The sequence below is a fragment of the Chiloscyllium plagiosum genome, unplaced genomic scaffold (assembly GCF_004010195.1).
Source record: "Chiloscyllium plagiosum isolate BGI_BamShark_2017 unplaced genomic scaffold, ASM401019v2 scaf_7563, whole genome shotgun sequence".
Classification (NCBI taxonomy): Eukaryota; Metazoa; Chordata; class Chondrichthyes; order Orectolobiformes; family Hemiscylliidae; genus Chiloscyllium; species Chiloscyllium plagiosum.
The window spans coordinates 7,667-13,614 of NW_025210253.1; the positions used below are offsets into that span (position 1 = coordinate 7,667).

The 5,948-nt window shown below is 42.8% G+C and overlaps 1 long non-coding RNA gene across 2 annotated transcripts in view; it reads left to right on the forward strand.

The window, feature by feature from the left end:
• The first annotated feature begins 3,755 nt into the window (after positions 1 to 3,755).
• LOC122546888 overlaps positions 3,756 to 5,948 on the forward strand; it is a 7,254-nt gene continuing 5,061 nt past the window's right edge. The window contains exons 1-3 of one of the 2 annotated variants that reach the window (XR_006310829.1): positions 3,756 to 4,096; positions 4,269 to 4,280; positions 5,176 to 5,282. This is a non-coding gene — a long non-coding RNA (uncharacterized LOC122546888). The remainder of the gene's footprint in view (positions 4,097 to 4,268; positions 4,281 to 5,175; positions 5,283 to 5,948) is intronic. The other variant, XR_006310830.1, reaches the window with a different exon arrangement.

Genomic DNA, 5,948 nt, shown 5'->3' on the forward strand with positions numbered 1-5,948 from the left:
GGAATAATGTGATCAAGGATAGTCAGTATGGTTTTGTGAAGGGCAGGTCGTGCCTCACAAACCTTATTGAATTCTTTGAAAAGGTGACGAAGGGGGTTGATGAGGGGAAAGCGGTAGATGTGGTATATATGGATTTTAGTAAGGCGTTTGATAAGGTTCCCCATGGTAGGCTACTGCAGAAAATACGGAGATATGGCATTGAGGGTGAGTTGGAGGTTTGGATTAGGAATTGGCTGGATGGAAGAAGACAGAGGGTAGTAGTTGATGGCAAAGTTTCTTCATGGAGTGCCGTCACTAGCGGTGTTCCGCAAGGATTTGTTTTACGACCATTGCTGTTTGTCATTTATAAAAATGACAAACAGCAATGGTCCCAAAACAGATCCTTGCGGAACACCGCTAGTGACGGCACTCCATGAAGAAACTTTGCCATCAACTACTACCCTCTGTCTTCTTCCATCCAGCCAATTCCTAATCCAAACCTCCAACTCACCCTCAATGCCATATCTCCGTATTTTCTGCAGTAGCCTACTATGGGGAACCTTATCAAACGCCTTACTAAAATCCATATATACCACATCTACTGCTTTCCCCTCATCAACCTCCTTCGTCACCTTTTCAAAGAATTCAATAAGGTTTGTGAGGCACGACCTGCCCTTCACAAAACCATGCTGACTATCCTTGATCACATTATTCCTATCCAGATGTGCATAAATCCTATCCCTTACAATTCTCTCTAAGACTTTGCCCACAACAGAAGTGAGACTCACCGGCCTATAGTTACTAGGGTTATCCCTACTCCCCTTTTTGAACAAGGGAACCACATTTGCTATCCTCCAGTCTTCTGGCACTACTCCTGTAGACAAAGAGGACATAAAAATCAAGGCCAATGGCTCTGCAATCTCCTCCCTTGCTTCCCCCTCCCTGGAACTCTGTGGTGGCCTATACAAAATCCAAGCAGTGTGATCTCCCCTCTCCTGTTTCTAACCTCAGCCCACACTACTTCAGTGGACAAGTCCTCATCAAATGTTCTCTCAGCCACCGTTATACTATCCTTGACTAACGTGATATGCATGGGCCCATTGCGGTGCTTCAAATTCCATGAGGCAGCCATCCTGTCTATGACAGACAGACTCAGTCTGGAACCTCTTCTATCCTTAAGACCTTATTGCACTGCCCTACGCTCCTCCATTTCCCCTTTGCACGTTCCCTTTTCAACCCACCCCACCTGCATCACTCCACAATTGGAGCTGTCAAGGGTAGAAGTCTGTGGAAAACCCTCCCTAACCTTCTCTATCCTCTTTTAAGATGTATTTTAAAATCATTCTCCTTAATCAATGTTTTGATCATCCATGAAGCACCTTAGGAGATTTGCCATTGTGAAAGATTCCATACAAAGCAAGTAGTTGTTGTTATTGCTGTACATTAGGAGAAACAGGAATGATGCTATCAAAATTCTAACAAGAAAGTCACTGATAGGCGCAGTGTGTAGGCCAAATAATAACATCACATTGGGATGGGCAATAAACAAAGAAATAACTAATGCCTGTAAAAATGGCATGTCTGCTACCATGGGTGATTGTAATCTACATGTAGATTGGTCGAACCAGCTCAGTCAGGGTAGCCTTGAGGAGTTCATTGAGTGTATTCATGATAGTTTTTTTGAACAGTATGAAATGTAACCGAGAAGGAGCAAGCTATCCAAGATCTGGCCCCTGTGCAATGAGACAGGAATAATTACTGACCTCAGAGTTAGGGATCCTCTTGAAAGAAGTGATCACTGTATGGTTGAAGTTAGAATACATATGGAGAGTGTGAAGATAAAATCTAATACCTTGGTCCTGTGCTTGAACACGGGGAACTAAAATAGAATGAGGGAGAACCTGGACAAAGTAGACTGGAAACAAAGATTTTATGGTGGGACAGTTGATGAGCAGTGAAAGATTTTCAAAGACATTTTAGGAAGTGCTCAGCAAAGGCATATTCCAGTGAAAAGGAAGGACTGTAAGAAAAGGCAGTGGACAAAAGAGAGGGAATTCTACACCAGTTAGTTTATTCTCTGTAGTTGGAAAGATACTTGGGTCTCTTATCAAGGAAGAAAAAGCAGGGAATCTCGATAGAAATTGTCCCATTGGGCAGACAGAGCATGGATTCATGAAAGGCAGGTCATGCTTGACAAATCGTTTGGAATTCTATGAAGACATTTCGAGCAAGGTGGACAACGGGGACCCAGTGGATGCGGTGTACCCGGATTTACAAAAGGCCTTCAACAAGGTGCCACGCAAGTGGCTGTTGCATTATATAAGGGTGCATGGGATAGAGTATTAGCATGGATAGAAGATTGGTTGACTAACAGGAAGCAAAGAGTGAGGTAAATAAGCCTTAATAAGCCTCTGACTGGCAATCAGTAACTAGTAGTATGCCTCTAGGATCAGTGTTGGGACTGCAATTATTTAGAATTGATACAGATAATTTGGAGTTGGGGACCACATGTAGGGTGTCAAAGTTTGCATATGAGACTGAGATGAGTAGCAGGACAATGTGCCGAGGACTGGCAAACTTTGCAGAGAAACATAGATACATTGTGAGAGTGGGCAATGGTTTGGCAAGTGGAATATTATGTTCATAAATGTAAAGTCATACTCTTTGATTGGAGTAACATTAATAAAAAGATTATTACTTGAATTTTAAAAAAAGTTACATTATTTGCTATGCAGAGGCACCTGAACATCCTTCTGCAGGAGGGTTGGTCACCAGGTATAACAATCAGTTCAGAAGGCAAATGGAATTTTGTCCTTCATTGCTGAAGGGATTGTGTTTTAAAGCAGAAGTTATGTTCTAGCTATAGTGGGTGCTGGTGAGGCCACACCTGGAGTACTGCATGCAGCTTTTATCTCCTTACGTGCTCAAGAATGTACTGGCACTAGAGAGGGGTGCAGAGGAGGTTAACTATGTTGATTCCGGAGGTGAGGGGTTTGCCTTAACAGAGACTGGGTAGATTGAGATTATATTCATTGGAATTCAGAAGAATAGAAAGATATAAAATAATAAATGGAATGAATAAAATATAAGTAGAGAGGATGTTTCCACTGGCAGGTGAAGCTAGGACAAGAGGGCATCACCACAAGGTTAGAGGCAGCAAATGTAGGAGTGAATTGAGAAGGAACATCTTGATCTCGATGGAGTGCATTACCCAGGGAAGTAGTTGATGCTAGTTCAATGAACGTTTTTAAAGCTAAGTTAGTTTTTTAAAAAAAGAAATAATTAATTAAGGAATACGGTGAGAACGTGAGTAAATGGTTCTGCATCCACAAAATGATCAGCCATGATCTTATTGAATGGTAGAGCAGGCTCGAAGGGCAGGACGGCCTTCTCCTTTTCCAAGATCTTTTGTTCTTATGTTATGCATTCCTCCCTCACTCGGACTTGGAGGTGCTGGTGTTGGATTAGGATGGACAAAATTAAAATTCACAGAACACCAGGTTATAGTCCAACAGGTTTATTTGGAAGCACGACTTTGCTGGTCCTTCATCAGGTGGTTGTGTGATTTTTAACTTTGTCCCTCACTCTTGTAACTGAGAAACAGTAACAAAAGCCACGAAGCAGCAGTGCGCAAGCTCCAGCCAACAGTTGGTATTGTGAACAATGAAGAAGGTTATCTTAGAAAACAATGGGATATTGATCAGATGGGCCAATGGGCTGAGGACTGGCAGATAGGATTTAATTTAGATAGATTAGGTTAGGATATCTGGTTGTCATCGACAGGTTGAACCGAAGAAGTGATTGATGTCAGCGGCGGACCAATGCATAGGCAGGGGAGGAGCTGGAGGACCTGGCGAGGCAGTTGGTCCTCCGACCAATTAATGAATGAGGGCGGGACTAGACTATACCACGTGATCATCCTCGCGGTGGGCATGGATGTTCGGAGTGTGTGTGCGCGGAGAGCTGTCGGCAAGGAAAGAAATAAACAGCAGGAAGCGGGAGGGAAATGGTGTTGGTATGGTCTGAGAGGTTTTACAATCATTTGGTACACATCGGAAAATACAAATTTGAAACTTACAGTCCCGTTTTTGCAGCAAACGGGAAAATGCCTCGTTGAGTAATCGGGAGAAAGTGAGGGCTGCAGATGCTGGAGATCAGAGCTGAAAATGTGTTGCTGGAAAAGCGCAGCAGGTCAGGCAGCATCCAAGGAACAGGAGAATCGACGTTTCGGGCATAAACCCTTCTTCAGGAAAGAAGGGCTTATGCCCGAAACATCGATTCTCGTTGAGTAATCGGCCCGAGTGAGCGCCGCCACCTTTATTCGTGGCAATGATTCACTGGACACGTGCGCAGCCGCCAGCTTTGTAGGGGGCAAAGTTCAGAGGGGTGTATGTACAGCCTTCCCTGGTAATAAGAGTCATAGGGCAGGATTTACACAGAGCACATTCAAACCCAGAGAAATGTATTTTTTTTTCTGGATTTGTTTCGTCATTCATTTCAATGATTTGGATGTGAATAGAGGCCGTATAGTTAGTAAGTTTGCAGGTGACACCAAAATTGGAGGTATTGTGGACAATGAAGAAGGTTATCTCAGAGTACAGTGGGATATTGATCAGATGGGCCAATGGGCTGAGGAGTGGCAGATAGGATTTAATTTAGATAGATTAGGTTAGGATATCTGGTTGGCATAGGTTGGACCGAAAAAGTCTGTTTCTGTGCTAGACATCTTTGACTGTGGGATCATAACAGTGAACTCTGCTCTGGTTCACCTCTGCGTTCTCTGATGTCCACTTGTTCATTATCTAGCTTCCTCAGTCTCTCATGGGTGTATTTTTGCTCTGTATAGTATTTTGCTATTACTTTCACAGCTATTTTGTAAATGAATTGAAAAATGTAGAGCTGGAAAAACACAGCAGGACAGGCAGCATCCGAGGAGCAGGAGAATCAATGTTTCGGGCAGAAGCCCTTCTTCAGGAATGTAAATGAATTGTCCACTGCTGCCCGGCTCCTGACCATATGCTGTTCCATTATCAGGTTATTTTTTCCCACAATATCTTTGACAGTCAAGAATTCTTTTTTCCAATAAGAGAGTGCATTTTCCTTCAATTTCTGACAATCAAATTCTGCACCATTTTCATTCCCTGTAATTCATATTGCACTCCCTGAAACATCAACTGTGTATTTCTCCTTCCACAGAAACCAGTGATCAATGCCAAAGCCTTGTTGCCTGTGGAGCGGGTGATGTTTGACTTCCTTGTACTGCTGCAGTTTGTATGGTGAAGGTGCTCCCACAACGTGGTTGGGTAAGAGACATTACAGATTATTCACTCAGCGATATTGAAGAGTAGAAGATATTTGTACAAATCATCATGGTTTTAATTTCACAAAAATATTATTGAGAACTTTTGACATAAGGCTACAGATGGAGAATATTGTGTCCAGTGACCAAAACCATTGCCAAATAAGCAGTTTTTCAAGAATGCCTTAAAGGAAGAAAGTTGATCTCAGAGGGTTAGAGTGGGGATTCCAGACCATGTTCCCTTGGAGTTCATAGAAACAGTCACACAGGTGAACTCAAAAATAAACACATCATTGAGAGTCTGAACTAAAATGAGTTATTGAGATATGAAAGGGTGTGTGGTGCAGGGAGATAGGAATGATTACAGCCAGGAATGAATTCAAAGGTGCGAAAGTAAATTGTTGTTGCTTATAAATGGGAGTCTTTTGATTGACCAGCAAGTTTTGGTACAAGTGAGCACTTCGGCAGTAGAGTTTTCAATATTCTTGAGATTATCGGGAGGGTGAATGTGGGATGCTGGCCAGGAGTGGGTTTAGATAATGAATCTAGAGTTAACAAAAGGAATGAATGAGAGTTTCAGCAAATGAGCTGAGACTGTGGTGAGGTCAGGTGATATCACTGAAGTCAAAATAGTGGTCTTGGAGGGGGTCTGGCCTGTCATCCTCACCTC